Here is a 9,922-nt window from a genome sequence, read left to right as displayed (position 1 = left end):
ACATACTTTCTCTCAAAATAAACTTTTCACTCAGGTCACCAAAAAATCTACCTGTAGATGATGTTAAATGGGTTCCCAATCTGTCCTTTGCATTCAACTCAGGGAAGCATTCTTTCATGTTATTATATTGTTTTTATGCTGTATTTAGATACAGTTTTAAATAAGCCCCCACATACCTTATGTTTCTGTGGTAAGCAAAAATAATGAGACAATGGGGGAAAAAATGAAGCTGTATAAGACTGAGCCTTTGCACGAGAGTTGTGTAATCTTAAAATAATCAGATCTCTTTGCCACTAAAATTCACATAAGACTTGGAGTGATGGCTCTTCAAGACACTGGATTAGCTGATAGACCACTTGAGCAAGGTATCTACAATCAAGGAAAAGCCCTTTACTAACATTAACACCATCTCAAGGAAATGTTTTAAATTTATGTCCTTATCTCAAAAATTTCACGTGAATACTTTTCCTCTATATAGGCAGTATTGTAGGAAGAAGTTTTGTAACTTCCTGCCCAGTTTTTCATATGGCATTATAAAACTGGACTCAAGAGATCAAAATTTGTGTTTTCTAGCCCCTTCAACACTGAATCACCATTAGAATGGTTTACAGTTGATAATTAACTGCTGTGTTTTAAGAAAGGGATGTGTTGATTGGCTTTCTTGTATAGTCCTTTCATTTACAATCACCTTCGCTACTGCTCAAATAGCTGGTGCTCCATCATTAAAAGTCATGATTCACCCTTTCTAGTCCACATCAAAACTTACTTCCCAGCATAGCCTCATTGTCTATATTCAAAGGTTTCCAGGGATAAACAGCGTAAGTTGTTACGGACTTCTCACTGATATATGTAACACACATCATATGATTCATACACTGTACAGCAGTGGTTTTGTCTGAATAATACCATCTAGAAGGCAAATCATAGGAATTGTTCTTCCACATTGTCACTGAATTATGTAATTTATCAACAATACTTTTCCAATAGCATTTGTTCCCCCTGATTATATTTGTTATTACTGCTAACACTTTTTACAAGCTTCTCAGCAACAATGTCTTATTTTGTACTTGGTTTAAAGGAATACAACTCTGGGTGATGTTTCTGTAATTTTGGATTCATCCATAATATTGCACGACAAATTTTAAACTGAGACGTGAAGTAATTACCTAACTAAATGCATTACCAGAGAAATTAATGTACTTTAAAAATGATGTGATAACTTTGATGGTGACATGTAGATATTTGACAGGCAATGTACTGACCAATGGTGAATGGAATGCAGGCCAAAAAAAAAATAAGTTCAGATAGTCATTATCCTTCCTTATCTGTATCAGCTGATGTCTGAAAACATCATACACACAGAATCTCTTCTAAAGCACATACTTTCTTTTTTTTTTTTTTTTTTTTTTGCGAGACAGAGTCTCACTCTGTTGCTCACGCTGGAGTGCAGTGGCGCGATCTCTGCTCACTGCAATCTCCGCCCTCCGGGTTCAAGAGATTCTCCTGTCTCAGCCTCCCCAATAGCTGGGACTACAGGAGACTGCCACCATGCCTGACTAATTTTCGTATTTTTAGTAGAGATGGGTTTTCACCATATTGGCCAGGCTGATCTTGAACTCCTGACCTTAGGTGATCCACTCACCTAGGCCTCCCCAAGTGCTGGGATTACAGGTGTGAGCCACATGCCCGGCCAAAAGCACATACATTTTCTCATTCTGTATTCACACTGAAGTTATTTCCATTGGAGCATTTTTACGAATGATATTTGTTACTATTTTCATCATTTTTCAATAAGCCAATTTTGTGAATTGGGAAAATGAGTATCAAATATAAAATGTAAATTTAACAAGCATTAAAATTAATACGAAAGAACATTAGTAAGGTGAACATCCGGTTAACCTCATGTTGGCTGAGGTTAAAACTGACCTACGCAGTCTTCACTGTGTACATATGCATCTACAATAAACTAACACTTAAAAACTTAAGGGGATTGTCATGCAAATCATCTTACATTTAAAATGTGCAAAATATGTGAATTATGTGCATAAGATTTGCAAAATATATGTGAAAGATGCGGGAAAAAGTTGCATTTTTTTCTTTTTGAAATTGCAAATCTGTTGAACAGACTATCAACAATCATTATTTTGTAAGCAGCATTGCTCTCTACTCCAATGGTTAAGGTCTTACCCACAATTCAGACAGATGTCCAAAGATGACAATGGTTAAAATAGTAAGAAGGGCATCAATGAGACATCAGAGAAGTATTTTCTAATAAAATATTTATTAAACAATAAAAAGTACTTATACAAGTTAAGCAAAGTGCAAATGATATATGAACTAGAACAAGCTACTTTTCATACCAGTGCCTCCTGTTGAAACGCCCAACACAAGTGCTCAATAAATGTCCACCATATTGAAACACATTTAAGAGAGAACACTGGCCTGGGCACGGAGGCTCACAGCTGTAATCACAGCACTCTGGGAGGCCAAGGCGGGTGGATCACAAGGTCAGGAGTTTGCGACCAGCCTGGCCAACATGGTGAAACCCTGTCTCTACTAAAAATACAAAAATTAGCCGGGCATGGTGGAGCATGCCTGTAATCCCAGCTACTCAGGAGGCTGAGGCAGGAGAATCGCTTGATCCTGGGAGGCGGAGGTTGCAGTGAGCCGAGCTTGTGCCACTGCACTCCAGCCTGGGTGACGGAACAAGAATCCGTCTCAAAAAAAAAAAAAAAGAGAGAGAGAGAACACCAATGCAATCTTAAAAATCAACTCTTTTGCCCAATCCTAAACTTGTGCTCTAGCATAATGTTCCTAAAATGACAATTATGGCTTATATTCTGCAATTTCTCTTAATTCTTAGGAGTCTATTGATGCCCAGTAATTTTGTGGTTGCTGTGACAATTCCAGCATTAGAGTTCTTGACATGCTTAAATTTTCTATTGTTATCTTATTTCTGTATTCCGGGCTCTTTCTTTCATAAATCTGAACTAATACAATCAATGCAGTCAAAATAGCAAAATCTGTTGTCTTTGCTAAACAAACACTTCTATTAAACTATCTGGAATAACTTTCAATGACTTTATGAGCAGCACTCATCCAGAACCATGCCTCCTACAGAAACAGCCTATCCTGAATCTGCCATTTGTCTCCAATACCACTCTTAAATATTTGCCAACTCCTATTACTAAGTCTCTTCAAAGGATTACCAGCAGTCTTAATTTTTCTGTCAAGCCACTTTGTACTTTTCTTCACTAAAACATGGAAATATATTTTGAACATAAGCAACAAGACAAATTTTACAGAACAGTTTGAAACAACTACAGGACTTCCAGTGATTAGGACATAGAAAAATATTTAAAGAATTCACACTTTTTTCCCTTTTATATTCTAGGTATGACAGAACAGTTTCATCATTTTATAATTTTGTAGACAGAAATATACATACTACTCATACATACACTTAAAAATGTATATGTATTTCTTTGAAAAGATGAGCATCACTTATGAGGAAGCAAAATAATAGAAAATTTTCCCAACAAAGAACTACAAATTCCTTTAAAAGCAATATTCTTGAACTGCTGTGAAGACATACAACCACAATGCTACATAACTTTAAAATCACAGCAGACCTTAGAAACCATCTAATCTAGATGGTCCATTTTTTCATGTGAAGAAATTGAGGATTCAAGTTGAAATTCTTTGAAATTAAGGAAATGACAGTAGTCAGACTGTAAACAAAGCGCAAGAAAAACACATGGGCTTTGCTGTTAAAAACAAAACAGGCCAGGTCACCACAACAAAACTATGTGACCTTCAGCATGTTACTAAGCTTTTTTCGGGGTTGGGGAGTCAGGGGAGCACTTCACCTTCTTTGTCTTTCATAAAAGTATAAGAACTAGGGGCCAGGCGTGGTGGCTCACGCCTGTGATCCCAGCACTTTGGGAAGCTGAGCGGGCAGATCACGAGGTCAGGAGATCGAGACCATCCTGGCTAAGATGGCGAAACCCCATCTCTACTAAAAAATAGAAAAAATTAGCCGGGCATGGTGGCAGGCGCCTGTAGTCCCAGCTACTCGGAAGGCTGAGGCAGGAGAATGGCGGGGACCTGGGAGGCAGAGCTTGCAGTGAGCCGAGATCGCACTACTGCACGCCAGCCTGGGTGACAGAGCGAGACTTGGTCTCAAAAAAAAAAAAAAAGTATAAGAACTAGGACAGGCGTGGTGGCTCACGCCTGTAATCCCAGCACTTTGGGAGGCCGAGGCGGGTGAAACACCTGAGATCAGGAGTTCAAGACCAGCCTGGCTGATATGTTGAAACCCCATCTCTACTAAAAATACAAAAAATTAGCCGGGCGTTGTGGTGGGCGCCTGTAATCCCAGCTACTCGGGAGGCTGAGGCAGGAGAATCACTTGAACCCAGGAGTGAGCTGAGGTCGTGTCACTGCACTCCAGCCTGGGCAACAAGAGTGAAACTCCATCTCAACAACAAAAAAAAGTATAAGAACTAGATAATTCTATCTACCAGGGTGTATTAGAACTCATGTATTATGATTCCAGAAGATAACTTTGGTTTTATTCATTAAACATATTTACTGAGCATCTAATATATGTTATATGCTAGGTCTTGTTTTTAACAGATAAGCAAAGGTCTAGGAATATATAAAGCTTTGAATACAAAGTAGCATCACTTCCTTATTTCTATCTTTAATAAATATTTAATATCTAGTCTCTGTGCAAAGCAATACAAATATAATATGAGTAAAACAGTTACAGTCCCTGTTCTCAGCTTAAAATTTACTGGGGGAGATACACAATAAATTAGTAAATTACCAAATAATATCTAAAGTGCTAGACTCAAACAAACAAGGTGCTCTGCTAAATATTGAGAATTTAGATAAGAGAATACATTTAATCCAAGATAAAAGGCAGGCAGCCTCAAAGGTGAAAATGAAGCAGCCATGCAAAAAGCTTGGGAAAGATTATTCTAGACAATGTACACAAAACTCCTGCAGAGGAACAATGCTTGATTTATTGAAGAAATTTCATTATTAAACTGTTTGAATCATAGTTCTTTTCTTTCTACAATATATTATCCAACTGCCTGTAATAAAAAATAAATTTTTTTTTTTTTTTTTGAGACTGAGTCTCACTCTGTAGCCCCGGCTGGAGTGCAATGGCACAATCTCAGCTCACTGCAACCTCTGCCTCCTGGGTGCCAGTTCAAGCAATTGTCCTGCCTCAGCCTACGGAGTAGCTGGGACTTCAGGAACATGCCACCACGCCCAGTTAATTTTTGTTTTTGTAGAGACGGGGTTTCACCATGTTGGCCAGGCTGGTCTTGAACTCCTGACCTTGTGATCCGCCCGCCTCGGCCTCCCAAAGTGCTGGGACTACAGGAGTTAGCCACTGCGCCTGGCCAAAAATTAAGTTTGGATACGTGGGCATAAAACAGAGGTCTAAGTAAGTACAGGATAAAGAGAAAGCCTACTTAGTAGATGATTGTACCAAACAATGTGTGAAAGTGAGTGGATCAAACTAGGTGGCGATGAATGGCAGATTATGAAATCTGGATTTTATTTTGGAGGTAATGCAACACCACTGAAAGTTCTGCACATGAAAGTTGTACTTTAAGAAAATTTTAATGTCATAAATAGGCAACAAATATTAAAGCAGAGAAATAGGATTAAAATTAGTGAAAGATTAGGTAAAGAGGACCTAACAGCAGCAGCAGCTGAAACAGAAAACACAGATACGCTACATCCAGATGTGGCAAGAAATTGAACATATGAAACAAAGACTGTCTCTGACACTAAAAGCACAATGGTGTCATAAACAGGAGGGAAAAAAGACTAGAGATTGTGGTGAGTTCAAGATATTTGATATAAATTGTTACATATGTTACCCAATTATCTTTATGAAATATTGTTTTACATGAATATTCTGTATTTTTCTCCAAGATGTTATAAATCACTAAATAAGCAATTCGAGATATAATTACAAGTAGAATACAATATGAAATAATACTCCTACTCTGCATTTAGACAAGCAATATAGATTAAAGGAATCTTTGTTTTGGAAATAAATGCCAGCAAATGAAAACCTTCACATTGAAGATAATCAGTCAAAAAGTATTCCTCAAAACCCTACTACATATGAGGAAACATAGTGCAGTCACAGTATTTATCGCATACTTTGATAGCCTAGGAAGTTATTCAATCCTGTTTTCAGGTAAAAGAGGGATAATCGCATCTATCTCATGTAGCTGCTCACAAGATTGAATGAGTAAATACATGCAATGTATATGGAATAGTAACTGGCATGTAATAAGCACCCCAAATTTGACTTATCCTGTGCAAGGCACTGGGAAAAAGCAGACTGCAAAATAAGTAAGAATCACCGGTTCTAATAATTTACAATTTAGGGAGGCAAAGGTAACTTACATGTAACAATTTGAGAATTAAGTGTGATACTAATGATTAGTATAGTAAAAGATGAGACATGGAAAAGATGCAAACTTATAAACTAAATGTTTTAAGGAAAAGGCTTTCCTGGTTGGTTTGTTTTTTTCAGAAAACACTGAATCAGACAAGTAACAGCTGGCAGTGGCTGATTTTTCCTTCAATCCTTAAATTTATTAATTCAAGTATAACTAATTGCATACCTGAGACTTAGGATATCTACAAACTGAAGATGAAAATTACTAATCAAGAGCCTCACCAAATGACTCACAAAAAAAAAAGAAAAAGAAAAAAAAAGAAGATTTAGCAGTACTGGCAATAGAAGTTAGAAGCTACCAAACTCTAGGCCAGTGATTTCATGACTAACACAAGTAGTTCTGGAGTTTCTGGTTTTATATACCACAGTAAATATTACATTTAATTTCAATATTTACATCTTACTGAAAGGCTACTGGAAAGGTTCAGACTAGAAAAATAAAGCTAAAAGCATTTAGCACATTCAAACAATTTGGAAACTTTTGTTTCCAATTCTAAATAAAGTGGCCTGTCAAAATATCCTGTATTTTGTATTGATAAAATCTATATGGCGCCAGGCATGGTGGCTCACACCTGTAATCCCAGAAATTTGGGAGGCCAAGGCGGGCAGAACACGAGGTCAGGAAATCGAGACCATCCTGGCTAACACGGTGAAACCCCGTCTCTATTAAAAATACAAAAAAAATTAGCCGGGCATGGCGGCACGCACCTGTAGACCCAGCTACTCGGGAGCCTGAGGCAGGAGAATCACTTGAACCCGGGAGACAGAGGTTGTAGTGAGCCGAGATTGTGCCACTGCACTCCAGCCTGGGTGACAGAGCGACACTCCGTCTCAAAAAAAAAAAAAAAAAAAAAAAAGGCAGGGCGTGGTGGCTCACGCCTGTAATCCCAGCACTTTGGGAGCCCGAGGCGGGCGGATCACGAGGTCAGGAGGTCGAGACCATCCTGGCTAGCACGGTGAAACCCCGTCTCTACTTAAAAAAATACAAAAAATTAGCCAGGCGTGGTGGCGGGCGCCTGTAGTCCCAGCTACTCAGCAGGCTGAGGCAGGAGAATGGCGTGAACCCGGGAGGCGGAGCTTGCAGTGAGCAGAGATCGCGCCACTGCACTCCAGCCTGGGTGACAGAGCAAGACTCTGTCTCAAAAAAAAAAAAAAAAAAAAAAAAAAAAAAAAAAATCTATATGGCTTAGCTCGAGTCATATTTTTATTTAAAATTTCAATTAAAAATTTTTCCAGACCATATAAAAGGATCTGAATCCTTTGACAAAGGGCCTAAAGAAGTTTCCACCTTAAGAAAACTTAAACCCAGAGACTGAGATCTGAATCCAATGTAAGTTTATGTAAATAATCTACTGATGTATTTTGTCTTGCACTTGATTCGGTGACTTACCAATAGATGCCCAATAAATATATGCCAAATAAACTTGAAGAGAATCCCAATCCAGAAAGTGTTGTTTCCTAGCATGGACGCTGTGCTATCTGCATCAAAACTGGGTAAATAACAAAGGTTATGAATAGGATTTTGGGGGTGAGAGGAGAGGCAGGAAGAAGAGGTATAAGGTGAGATCACATACATAGATAGGCCCGGAAGAAGAAATGTTCCTGTTTTCAAAATCCTTCATCAGAATTAGCAATATACAATTATTTCTAAATAATTTCTTAGGAAAAGTTTTTGTAAAGGTCTTTTCTTAGGAAAAGTTTTGTAAAGAAGAAATGTTCCTGTTTTCAAAATCTTTCATCAGAATTAGCAATATACAATTATTTCTAAATAATTTCTTAGGAAAAGTTTTTGTAAAGGTCTGGAGAATCATTTCTAAATTTTTTTTTCATGTTTTTATCACTTTCTCCAAAGCATGTTAATTATTCTTCATTAAATTTATCTTGCCAAAATAAAATGAATTCTGAATTAATATTTTTACGTTCCACTTGACAGTATTTTGGTTGGTTTTGTCTCCATATTTGAAAACCAAAATTCACAAGTTACAACTATCATAAACTAACATTTCCTAGAGATTACCCTTTCATTCATAAAAAAGGTTTAGTCCTCTAACTTAAGGACTTAAAAATACCACAAAATCTTTTATAAATATTTTCACTTTTTAACACAGTAGAGTAGTCGTCTGGGGTAAATGTAATTATTACGGCAGGATTTTCCAAACATGGAGAATAAGACACACAGCTGTTTTAGTGAAACCCACTGACTCAATGAAATATGTAAAAACTCTAAAAATTCATGCAAACATTTTTCATGAGCAAGAACACAACACTCAACTTGTATGACCAACTTCCACAACCCAAATGAAGCAGTGAAGAAAAGGTCATCTAAGTTTGTAAAAACAGAGATATCCTAAGGATAACATTACAGTGGGATTTGCATTCATTTTTATGATCTACTTAGCCGTATAACCTATTTTGTTAAAACGCAGTTTTTTACTTTTTTCTAAGCCACTGTTTTTTAAATGTTTTTTCAGACACTATTACCATTTCTTTTTTTTTTTTTTTTTTTTTGAGACAGAGTCTCGCTCCGTCACCCAGGCTGCAGTGCAGTGGTGCAATCTCAGCTCACTGCAATCTCCGCCTCCCAGGTTCACGCCATTCTCCTGCCTCAGCCTCCGAGTAGCTGGGACTACAGGCACCTGCCACAGCTACAGGTGTCCGCCACCACGCCTGGCTAATTTTTTGTATTTTTAGTAGAGACAGGGTTTCACCGTGTTAGCCAGGATGGTCTTGATCTCCTGAACTGGTGATCTGCCCACCTCGGCCTCCCAAAGTGCTGGGATTACAGGCGTGAGCCACCGCGCCCAGCCCACTATTACAATTTCTTATTGGTACTAGGTAACTAACCTTCTTTTAGTATGTTACCTTTCTGAAAACCCAGGAACATTTCCTGATCTGCTATCTTGTTTGCCATTTTCAAGTTGATTTAATAAATTAAAGATGGCTTTTCCCCTTATCATTGGTATTTTTGGTAAGAAGACACATGAAGTACGTTATTTCACATTCTAGATTCTAACAAAGTATCCTAACATAACTATTACAATTTTTTAAAAATTTTAACAAAAAAGGATATTTACTATGTATGCCCTGTTATTAGGCTATGGCAAATTAGCCTACAAAAAGTAAAGGTCCAGATGGTCTCCCCAGTTTGACCACCCAATTATGATGAATTATCTGTATTGTATTCTTCTTTACAACTGACTCCAGACTTTCCAAATACCAGTTGGGTATATCAAAACAGAGAACTACATCTGGTTTCTTTCTCCACCATTCCCTGGCATAAAAAGACTAATGGGGTTCAATCCTGCACAAGTAGAGTTCAATCCTGGCACTGTGCTTTTGGCTGTTCTCACAAAAGGCTGATCAAGCTTCAAGCTTCACTAACAGACTTCAATTCCTCTAGGTCTTTCTCCTCCAAATACTGTTTCT

Source organism: Pan paniscus, chromosome 2 (genome assembly GCF_029289425.2).
Source record: "Pan paniscus chromosome 2, NHGRI_mPanPan1-v2.0_pri, whole genome shotgun sequence".
In the NCBI taxonomy this organism is placed as follows: domain Eukaryota; kingdom Metazoa; phylum Chordata; class Mammalia; order Primates; family Hominidae; genus Pan; species Pan paniscus.
Note: the sequence above shows the minus strand (reverse complement) of the source record.